The sequence below is a fragment of the Panthera tigris genome, chromosome A1 (assembly GCF_018350195.1).
Source record: "Panthera tigris isolate Pti1 chromosome A1, P.tigris_Pti1_mat1.1, whole genome shotgun sequence".
Lineage (NCBI taxonomy): Eukaryota > Metazoa > Chordata > Mammalia > Carnivora > Felidae > Panthera > Panthera tigris.
Window position 1 is genome coordinate 184456398 of NC_056660.1, and position 11841 is coordinate 184468238.

At 34.5% G+C, this 11841-nt stretch overlaps 1 long non-coding RNA gene across 1 annotated transcript in view; it reads left to right on the top strand.

Annotated features, from left to right (window-relative positions):
- Window positions 1–10061, top strand: part of LOC122240425 — a 112768-nt gene extending 102707 nt beyond the window's left edge. Inside the window, exons 12-14 of the long non-coding RNA XR_006220166.1 lie at window positions 6221–6354; window positions 7379–7546; window positions 9982–10061. This is a non-coding gene — a long non-coding RNA (uncharacterized LOC122240425). The remainder of the gene's footprint in view (window positions 1–6220; window positions 6355–7378; window positions 7547–9981) is intronic.
- The last annotated feature ends 1780 nt before the right edge of the window (window positions 10062–11841 follow it).

The following is an 11841-nucleotide window of genomic DNA, read 5'->3' on the forward strand; positions in this document are numbered from 1 at the left end:
TATAGGCATGGCAGCCTTTCAAGGCATCAGAGACTCTTGGGCCAAGAGGTACAAATACTGGTGGTTGATATTTGTGCAGGACCAAACTGAAGTAACGAGACCCAGGGGATGTGGGCTGGGAACCAACAGCATCTGTTAAAGAGTGATAGTCCATGGTTTTTATTTTCATGATTCCCAGTTATTTGGCACATGGAAAACATTTAGCCCCTATTCTTGACTTATTTTAAAGACTCAAAAGTTTACTTCTTATTCTCTTTCTGTAAATAAAATTTCAGCATCACAAAATAACTTCTGACATGATTAGTCTTCATATCTAAACACCTAATTTATCATCAATGACAGGATTATTTCAAAACTAGTCTTATCAAGTAATACTTCAGGGTGTTGTATATTTGATCAAAACTATTTTAGTTAGGTCTATTATAAACTGGCTATTTGCAATTGAGATTTCATTATATGTTTTTAATGCTTAGGCTAGACATATATTAACCAGCCTATAGAATTATAAAATGTTAGAGCTAAAAATGACCCTATAGATTATGTAATCAGGCCCCTTGCCACCCAGTACCTACTTAGCAGATGAGGAAACTAAGGTTTAGTGAGAACCACTTTGCTTACAGTTGTGGAAATAGTCTTTTCTTTTTATAACCCTAAATAAAACTAGAGAGAACTCTGGGTCCATGGTAAAATGTTCTGTTATTCTGGGACTGAGGATTAGGTTATAAACTTTGAGAACTAACGCAGAGTCCCCTACACCTGGAGTCATTGGCTAGTATCTTGGAAGTTAAGCCACTTGTTTCTGGGGTTCCTTTTCTCCTTGAGGCAGAAGTACCACAATGATATGGTTTTTTTATCCTGATGTCTCATGCATATTGTTCAGATGGTGCACTTACTGTTTTTTTTTTCAACATAGGCTTTACTTTTATCATCTGCATCCTACTTGCAACCAGTCTTCTGGTCCCATTTTACACTGAACACTCTGCTTTGATGCTTGGGTTTTGATTATTTTACTTCCAGAAAAGTCCCTGGATTGACTTCAATTATAAAGATTTATTATTAAAACTGAGAGGAAAAAAGTATAAAAGCAAGTGGGAATACTTTAAATTCTACCCATCTGATTTCTACTAAACATTTAAAATTCAAAATAAAGCAACATAGATTGAATACCTAGATATTCAAATATGGATTTATTTTATTTTTCTTATTGCTCCATGCTTCTCAGCATTGAGGCCATTGAGCCTATGAAATTTTTTCTTGGAACTCTTAAAGTTCTACAAGAATTGTTAATTCAAAATTTTCCTTAGATGCTTATGAATTTTTAACTGTTAAGACAAAATCTCTTTTTTTTTTTCTGGTAGAGATGACTAAATTAAAAGGTATTCTAAAATAACTACTGTAATCCAAAAATTGAAAGATGAACAAAAAGAATCTTGACAGCATAGAAAATAGAAACCCGTTTCCAGATTATTCTTAAATCAAAGAGAAGGTAACAAACATTGCAACTTTTTACAAAGCAATGATATGAGGCACATCGTACATAAGCCTACAGGTTTTAGTAAAAGCTGCTATAACCAGAGTCCTAATGCCTATAGACAAGGTTAAAATGAAGAAGTTAGAAGTTAGAAAAGCAAAAGTTAGAAAGTTAGAAAAACAAAAAAACCAAAATAACCAAGAAAGAAGGAAGGGGAAAATAGAGATTTAAGATGTTACTTATGAATAAGAAAATAGAAATTAAAAAAAATACTACAGAAGATAGATAAATACTAATCTGACATTTGGAACTGTGCATTACCATTAAAGCTGGTAAATCTTTTAGATTTTATTAAGAAAAATGGTAGACTAAAATATTGAAAATGACCAAAGAGTAGCACATACATATTTGTTGAATCATGAATTGATAGAAAGGGAACTATGTGCTGGGCATTGTACTGAGCACCTTATTTTATTTAATCTTCACTAAACCCTTTGAGATGGGTGTTACTTTTATCCTCATTTTATATGTGGAGAATCTGAGGCTTAGAGAGATTAGAAGGAGTAAGTAATATGTGCAAGACTACACAGCTGGAATCAAACCCAGGCATTTTAACTCTAACATCTTTCCTAACCAGTAGTTGGAGATGGTGGTTCATATTTTCTTTGTTGTAGTTCTAATAGGAAACCCCAGTGTGGGTTCTATAAATCTCCTTTCTAAGAATTCTGTGTAGTCTAAAGTACTTTTTAGGTAAAGAATTTTTCCAGGAAAATTTCTACTGGATGACATCAAAATTTTAAGAAGTTTGTTGTTGCAAACGTATAGAAGAATTTTCTGGGTAATCATCTGGAAGCATGGGGAAACAAATACCTGATGATGGTGAACTTGAACTTTTTCAGCCTCAATGGTCTGTGGTTCCTCTGGTTAACAGGAGGAATTTGGTAGAGAGGACTCTAAATTAAAAGGCATTCTCAGACAACTATAGTAATCTGAAAATCAATAGATGACCAAAGAATCTTGACTATATGCAAAATCTGGTCATGGCCTGGAGGGATATTAACAACTGGTGGGGATTTCAGTAACATGCATTCTTCAACATTGGATTTTTTTCCTCTACTAAGTAGTCTTTTAGGACTACAGAACAGACTAAGATTTAGTGAGAGAAAAAATAATCCTACGGCCATGGATGAGAGTTTCAACTAGAAAGACTTTTTCCTAAAACCATATTATTTTTCTCTTCACACTTAATCTGCTCATTGCCTTGAACGTGGACAGTTTCCAAGTCTATTCAGCTGTCTGCTTTTTTTTCTTGTTAATGCAGACCATGAAAATGATATCTAAATCTGAATTCTATTAACACCACAAATAAAAGTGATAAACTCTATCAGCACCAGCATATAAATCCTTTCAGAGGAAGGTATTGTATTTTAAATTATGCAGACACAAATTCCTAATATTTAAATAAGAATATTCTCCTTGGTTCCAGCATTTCAGAACACTTTTTGATAAAAGAAATGGTGTTACAATATAGGAGTAAAGTAAAATAATTTTGGAAGGTATATAGGATCTATTCCTTGGTCAGCTGTCAGTGACCAACTAGCCTCAATGAAGGGAAGAATCCCAAGGAACACTGTGGAGTGCAGTGAAACACTTAGAGCAAATAGTAAAAGGAATTAATCAGTTACTAATAGGGTAGGAAATAGCATGGGTGTTAAGTCAAACATCTGATTAAGTAATTACTGAGTTAACAAAAAATATTTAAGAAACTATTTTAGAGAAATATTTTCACTGTAATTTAAGCTATTTATGTCAAATACTTGTCTTGATTTTCCTTATGCACTTGAAATGCTTGGCAAGAACTGGCACATAGTAGGTTCTCAAATATTTGCTTGAAGGAAGAAAAATATACTTACTTACACTAGTGAGATGTGTTAATGCAGAGCAAACATTTTAGAGCTAAGGCAGAAAGGATTTTCTCTATTTGTTGGTGTCTGCTGAGAACCAAAGCATATAATAAAATTAGTTGGTTTTTTTCCTCAGGACTCTTGAGTGGCTGTATGGAAAGGCACAGATATAATCGTGGGTTAGAAATTCTTTACAACAGTAATGAAACCAATAAAATTGGAAGATTAAAAGAGATTCATTTCTAAAGTATTACAGTGGACTTTGTTAATTAAATTATTTAAGTCTAATCTCTTCTAAGTTAGTGACAAAAAGCTTCTTTTTATGACATTGTCTTGGAAATCATTTAGACCACCATGACATAAAAGGCTATGGAAGTATTTTTTCAGGCCTGAGGACATTTAAATCTAGGTTCTGTTTTGTGGATTATAGATTTTTTTTTAAGGGCAAGTAAATGTTCCTCTTAATTTTCTTTCAGTATGCAAAATTCAAATCACCTGGGCATTAATCACTAGAGATTCACTTCAGTTATAACCCTAAAGTTGTGCCATGGAAAAAGAATGGGTTGATAGCGGGGGTGATTAGAGTTTTTGAAACCTAAATGTCACATTGCATTTGATTATTAATTCAAAATATTTTTAGCTGAGTTCTCCATAATCAGAGCTCATCAGACTATTGACTATATTCAAGAGCTAAGTAATTAAAAGGAAGAAGTCAACATCACAAGTTAAATTTACAGAGAAGTCATTATTATTTTGTTAATAGCTTCTGTGACTTCCTAGGATATAACTTTTGAATCACACAGTCGTGTACCTATTGACTTGCTAGAACTTTTCAAGTAAATGTATTTTCTAACAAACTTTGGATATACATAGGATCAGTTTCAGGTGATATTATTGGAATATTTTGTCCTTGAAAGGAAATCTTAGCCAAAAAAACAATAATTCAACATCTGATTTATTTGACCTTAAAAATGTTACTTCAATGAATGATTTTAAGGTTTTAAATAGGAAACATTGTTTTTACACATTTACAATTTATAATTTAAAGCACATTGGAAAGGATTGGGATAAATACCAGTGGACAAAATTCACATTTAATAAATTGCTTGAAGTTTTACTATGTATGTTGGCATCTACATAATTTGCTTTCAGGGACTATAATCTTTTCAGAGGGTCCAATGGATAGGTTTTAACTTTAACTTTAATGAAGATAGTTTGGAGAAAATAATCCAGAGGAATTGTGCTTTTTAGCCCCTTCAAGCAAAATCCAAGAATCTTTGCTCTGACCCATCTACCTATTTAAAGAGTTTGCTTAATGAAAGGTTATGTCAAGACCATCACGAGCTAAGTCTGAAGGCCAATTAAGGCTTGGTGAAAGGAAAATCTTTTTACCAAAATTGATGTCCGATTAGCATGGGTCTGTTTGATATAGGTCAGGTAAAAATCTAGGTTCATTGATTGTTTTTTCTTTAATTTATTATTTAAATGTTTTTTTTTTTGAAATTAGGAAAGTTATATATGCTCACTGTTACCAGTGAAAAATGAAAGAGATGAATGGAGACAGAGGTTATTTTTTCCCCCTACTCTTTTCCCTCGTTAATCAATGTTAATGGCAGCAGGTGTATCATTCTACAAGTTCTGCTTTCTTGTATGGAAGTATGAGTACATGTCAAAAATGTGTGTTTTATTAATGTTTGTTTCTATAAAAATGCATCACATTAAATATACTACTCTGAAATTTAATTTTTCATGTAACAATATGAATAGATCTCTCAAGACAGTCGATATAGATGTAACCACATATCAGAATCACACATCAGAACTGGATGACTTGTTAGGACACATTACCAGGCCCCATCCTCAGACATTCCCATAGGTCTGGAGTGGGGTCAAATATGCATTTCTAACAAGTTCCTAGGTGATGCTGAGACTACTGGGCCAAGGGCCAGACTTTACGAGCCACTGGTTTAGCCTATTCTTCTGGATAGAAGTGGATTCCTGCATAGAGTAGAAGTGTTGTGATTTATCCAACCATTTCCCCTGTTGGTGGCCCTTTATTTTTTCTTATTTTGCCATAATAAAATATTGCTGCAATGGACATTTTGTTCATATAACACAAAGATTTTTATGTCTATAGTATAGATTCCCAAATTGAAATTAGTGGGTCAAAGGTGGTGTTTACAATTTTAACAGCTTTTGCCTGATTAATTCCCAAAAGCGGTTATTACATATTACTAATTGCTACATAAAGATTATATATCCCTGTTTCCTCATCAGCACTGTATTGTTACTGTATTATTATTTCTTTATGAGATGAGTGAAAAAATGGCATCTCATTGTTGTTTTAACTTACATTCCCCTAAGCCCCAAGAGGTTAAGAGAATTCTTGTATGTTTAGTAACCACTAGGATTCCCTCTTTGTCCATTGTCCCTTTAGTTACTTTTCTTTTTCCTAATTATTTCTAGAGATTTTTTTTAATATAAGGAATATTAACCCTTAATATGGCAAGCGTTGAAAATATTTCTCTCAGTCTCTCCCTTCACTTTTAACTCTGTTTATAATATGACTGGCATGAAAAATCTGTAATTTTTATGTAATGAAATATTACATAGGTAGTGCCTTTAGGTCTTCTATCTTATTTAAGAGACTCTTGTATAATGCAAGGTTATACAAATATTCTTCTAAAGTTTCTTGTAATGTTTTAACTATTTTATATTTTGCATTTAAATGATTATTGTATCTGGAATTAATTTTAAAATATCATGTGAAGTTGGGCTATAGTGGCAGCCCTCCCCCCTTTTCAGGGACTGGGGGCATTTTTCTCTCCTATGTAATTCCTTCTAGGCTTTCCACATCACTAGGCCCACGTGCAACAAGTAAGCAGGCATAGTCTTTCTGGAAGAGGAGCACGGGCACCTGCTTGCTGATTTCCCTCACTACCAAGAAACCTGAATCATCACCAGAGACCCCAAACATAGGTAAGACCTAGCCCCTGGGTCTAGCCCCTTAGCTTAGGACAGACACAAAAGAGAATGGTTTCTAATTGATTCTTGGTCCCTAAAGACGCGTTAGAGGTGTTCTATGTCCTGCATTCCATGCCTCCCGTCCAAATACAGTATTACTTAGAAAGGATGTTTGGAGCAAATTAAGGAGTCTGTGTTCAAGCTGTCCTATCTCAGAATACAAACATTACACAATTAATGCAAGTTTATACTCACTGGGGACAAATTAGTAAATAGAGATTAGCAAGAAGAAAGCAGGAAAAATCACCCACATTTCAACCACCCAGAGACAAACACTTTGAGCCTCTGGGTGTATATCTGTTCAGATTATATAACTAACTAAATAAATAACAGACAAGTAAGTAGATAAATGTAAAAATATTACTTTCCATGCTGTTTTTAATTTCCTCCCCTACCTTTTGGACATTTGGATTGCTGCCAATTCTTTGATGTCCTACATACTTTGAGATAAACATCACTTTTGTTACACTTTTGTGAAGATTTACTATTATTTCTTTGATACAAATTCCTAGAATGGTAGTTGCCTGATCAAGGTATACGTTCATATTTAAAATGTTTCCAAATTGCCCTCCAGGAAAATTTTAAAGTTTATACTCCTACCAGCCACGCATGAGAATGCCCATCAGTTCATAACTTTGCAGAAAAAAGTTTGCATGACTAAACACAAACCCCATTTCTTTTTAAAAAACACTACTTGGTATATATTTCATTATTTGGATGCTCAGGTTTGATTTTTCTTTTTGGTAAAAAGGTATTGCAGTTTCCTGCTCTTAGGAGTATGTTTCACATTGGAGTGAACTACTTCCCCCTTCTCCAGGACTGGACTCATGTGAACACATCAATATATATTATATTCTCATCCTCTAAGACTAAGCAAGTGACCCAAGCTGCATTGTATCAACTTTGGGAAGTTACTACAATGAGAGAAAAGAAGTTCTCTCTTTCAATCCTCACTGGCTCTTCATCTATCTTTCCCTAGGATTTTGAAAACAACAAAGTAGATGAGAGCAGAGAAAAGGAGGGACAGATGCACAATGGGAGAGAAAGAAAGAACAAAAGGGACAGGAGGGGGAAGATACATCTGGCTGTGCCTGAAGCAAGAACTACTGTTGGATTTTTTACTAACATGAGCCAATCACTTCTGTTGGTGAGTGTACCTTCCTTTTACTCCTTTTAAAAGGCACTGACATGGCTATTTGTTTTATATTCTATAATCATTATTTGATCATCTAGAATGTATTTTTAAGCTTTACCAGTAAAAAGTCTTTGTTAGTTATTACAAATAATTCGAAAGCAAATAAACATGTATTTGTGGTTTTCTCAGCCTTTACTATTATCAAATATTTACTGTTCCAAACAGGTACACACCTGTAGGTAGGTCATTTGTCTCCTTGATAGAGTACACAACAGAGATAAGAGAATACTTTTGTTCCCATTCCTTCCCCACCTTTGAGCTTTGGCTATTGTACTAGCAATCTAATGGTGACGAGTGATTTGGGTTCCCTGGTCACCTCATTAATCACATTAATGATGTCAGACACCAAAAAGAAAGTAGAGAAATCACTTGCCTTATCATCTAATGTCTTTTCATTAGAGATCCGGTCAAGGGATTTTAAAGACATTGATATTGACAACTAATAGGCAGTTGATATTAATTCTGCTGAAAGCAATAATGAAGCAGCCAGATTCCAAACAAGCTAGCAGTAACCTGGTGGGACCTCAGATGAGAAGGTGTTGGAATCTTTTAAAATTCACTTTATTTTTTGCTTGGATGGACTTGCTTTAATTCAAGGGTAGTGAGAGTGGGCAGAGTTTGGGGAGGAGAAATATTAGGTTTCAATCCTTTATCAATGTTTTAATTATCTTTCAGGAGAGCTCCCTAGCAGGTTGGAGGACAAGATTATTGTTTGAAAAGATAACCATTAACTCTGGAATAATATTTATTTGCACGGCTCATTCCTAGGCTTGATGGGACCTCCAAATTTATTATTAGAGCTAATATGGAAAGAGGGTCATAGCTATTGCAGAAATGACCAAGGGTCACATCCCCAGATAAGATTAATAGCTTAATGATAAAGAGAAGTTGACAACCATGCTGAAGTATAGAACATCTTCTCTGATGGATTCCAACAAGACATGGAAACTTTGAGTGAGGCATGAGGCGGATAAGGTATAGACTTGGTTGCATTTGATTAGAGACAGATGAGTACAGAACTGCTAAAGCATGTCTCAGTGTAACACTAATAAAGTGCTGGGAGCCAGTTGTCAACAACGGTATACAGCCCCCACTGAAATGTGTAAAAATGTACTACACATGCCTTTAATTTTATTCACCCATGGGGATAGCAAGCAATAACACAGTAAGACACTGGGGTTATTTTAACCATTTTCTAATTACATTTGACCCTTAAACAACAGGGATCCACTTACATGTGGATTTTTTAAATATAAATACAGCACAGTACAATAAATGTATTTTCTCCTCCTAATGATTTTCTTAATATTTTCTTTTTTTAGCTTACTTTATTATAAGAATACAGTATTTAATACAGATAGCATGCAAACTATGTGTTAATTGATTGTTTATGTTACTGGTAAAGCTTCCAGTCAACAATAGGCTATTAGTTAAGTTTTGGGGTGTCAAAACTTACATGCAGATTTTCAACTATAGAGGAGAGGGGGGCATTGGCAGCTCTAACTCCAGTGTTGTTCAAGTGTCACCTGTATATTGATCAGCATTTGGTTAAATTGTATTTTGTATCCTATTCTAACAAAGTGTTCATGATATGTCAAGTACTGTATTAGGCATATAACCAGTACTGAAGAAATAAGATCTTTAATTTTTCTTCCTTGGAAAACCACTGTACTCTTAATTCACTCATTTCTTAACAAATACTCTAGTCATTCTTATAGAAAATAAGAATCTAACAATAAACATGATATATAAGTTTCCTGTCTCCATAGAATGTATATTCTTCTAGGGATAAAAAGACAATAAACAAATAAGCTAGATTTTCAGATAGGAATAAGAAATGTGAAAAACAGAGAGAGTTACCTAGGGTATGGGGTTAGTTTAGATTGTTTAGTTAAAAACATCATTCTGAAAAGTTTAACATCTGAGCTGAAATAAGAAAGTAACTCTGTAAGAAGGAGTAACCCTGTGAAATCTGGGTGAAGGAAGCACATTTCACGTAGAGGAAAGTGAGTGTAAAGTCAGAAGAGTTGAAGTTTTGAATGCATGGTTGTAGGATAGGAACCTCAAGAGACAGGTGTGTCCAGTTTATTCAGTCTATGGCAAGGAGATTACACTCAATTCTTAGCATAATTTATCTACTTCATGGTAGTCCTTTCCTTTCTTTAAAATAGAGATAACATTATGAAAATAATCCAATATTTTTCTTATAAGGGTTCTGTCAGATTATATTTTCAGCTGAGAAATGTAGGTCTATTTGGATGAATCTAATTATATCCTATATCACATCACAGAGGTAAAATGTCATGATAGTATTGGTAACACAACTTAATCACCAGTTAACAGGCATTAGTTGTTCACACTGACTTTTTTTTTTTAATCTCTTTCAGACTTTAACCATCTATACAAAATCACAGAAGACTGGCATATGGAGGTTAACTCAAGGGATTTGGGGAGAACTTTCTCCTCCATTAAAATTTTGAGAAAGATATTTTGGTTTCTGGAAATTTCTGGAAAAGTCCTCAAAGTTATTATTTCCATACTATACCTCAGGGTTCTTTCCTAACTTTTTAAGATGGATTGAGAACTAAGAGACAGAATCCTTTCCTAAGAATCTGAAGAAAAGCCACCTCAGACAGTCTTTCTGAATGCCATGTTTTCCAACATTGAGTTCCAGCACAGATCTCTTGGACATCCAGTAAGAGTAAATAAGTTCTAATATCTTGTCATCCCTTTAAAGGATAGAATACTCCTTAACAGCCAATAAACACACTTTGTAGTGCTTCCTTAGGTGCTTAGTTTGGGAGGTCAAGACCTGATCATTGTCAAATGTTCTTTTGAAGTGATTTTAGATACTATATATAGACACTATATATATGTATATGTATATTATAGATACTATATATATGTATCTAGTCAGGGTTTGAATAATCAAGGGTAACAAATTTTGTTTCTTTTGTTCTCTTTGTTTGAAGAAATGCAAAAAATGAGTTGGTGTTAGCTGTGCAGCTTGAACTATCCACCCCCTAGGAAGAATTTACATGTTTAAGTATTGGATTGGTTGGTAGTGCTTTTAAAATATGTGTGTTTGGCTCTGCCACTATCTCAAGGAATAGCAGCTGCCTTTAAATGAAAGGCCTAATGCTTTTTTGACTAATACCGTAACACCCCATGGAAATCCCCATTAGTCCCTTTGATGGAGCCTTTCGTGCCATTCAGTGTATTCTCTTGCCCTATTTCCCAGAATGGAAATTTGACCTATCCTGCATCCAGGAGCCTAAGACTGCCACAGAGAGGTTTTCAAATGTTCTTCAAGCACTATGCAGATAACCAGAGGATAGGTGGAGCTATGTGATACAACATTTTTACTTACCTGAGTGGATAGGACTTAGAGGTAGAAGGTGCTGACAATAGACAATGTACTTAAATATCCATAACTCCCCATGGACTATGACTGAATAGTCCTGGCATAGAGTAGAACCGAAAGGATTAACACAGAGAACTGTGTCTTGATAATTCCTTTTTTTAGGGGAACCTTAGTGTATGGGAAACCTTGCTACAGCTTTTGTCCAAGAAGTGATGCCAGGCTGATAGGAAAGCTAGTTTTACTAAACTAGTACTAGTTTACTAATAGAGCTTTGTAGTTTCCCTGTAGCCTAACCTAGTAGCTTGGGCAAGCTATGTTTAAGCCATTGACATTCGTAAGCTCTGTAAGTAATATCTGCATAATTTTATTTATGGTTAGAAGTGGAGAGACCGAAAAGGTAACAGCTCACCTTTCCCCAGCCCTCCATTTTGAACATACTGTCTCCAGGTATGTGGCTAGTGATGTAAGGATAAATTCCTCTATTGGAATATCTGAGTTATTATTCCAGGGAAAATCAAGAAGCAGAGTTGTGTCTAGATAAATAATGGAAATATGTGTTTTCTTAATTTTCTTTTGTGTATCTTTGTTTTGCAATTTTTCCAAGATGAGTGTGGATTACGTTTCAGATAAAAAAAAGTTGTATTTAAAATTAAGCTCAACGTTTTCTAGCAACAATTTCAGCTCCTGTCTCTTACTCTGCTTCTTTGCTCAAAGGATTGCAAATGCAAGGATTTCAATATCTTATCTACTAGTTTAAAAACATTCTTGAGATCCATTGCAAGTAGCGGCTGTTATAAGAACTTTCTACTCCCTTAAACACCTAATCCCCTGTGACACATTCCATTTATCCTCCTTTTGTGGTGACTACAGCTTTAGCTGCCCC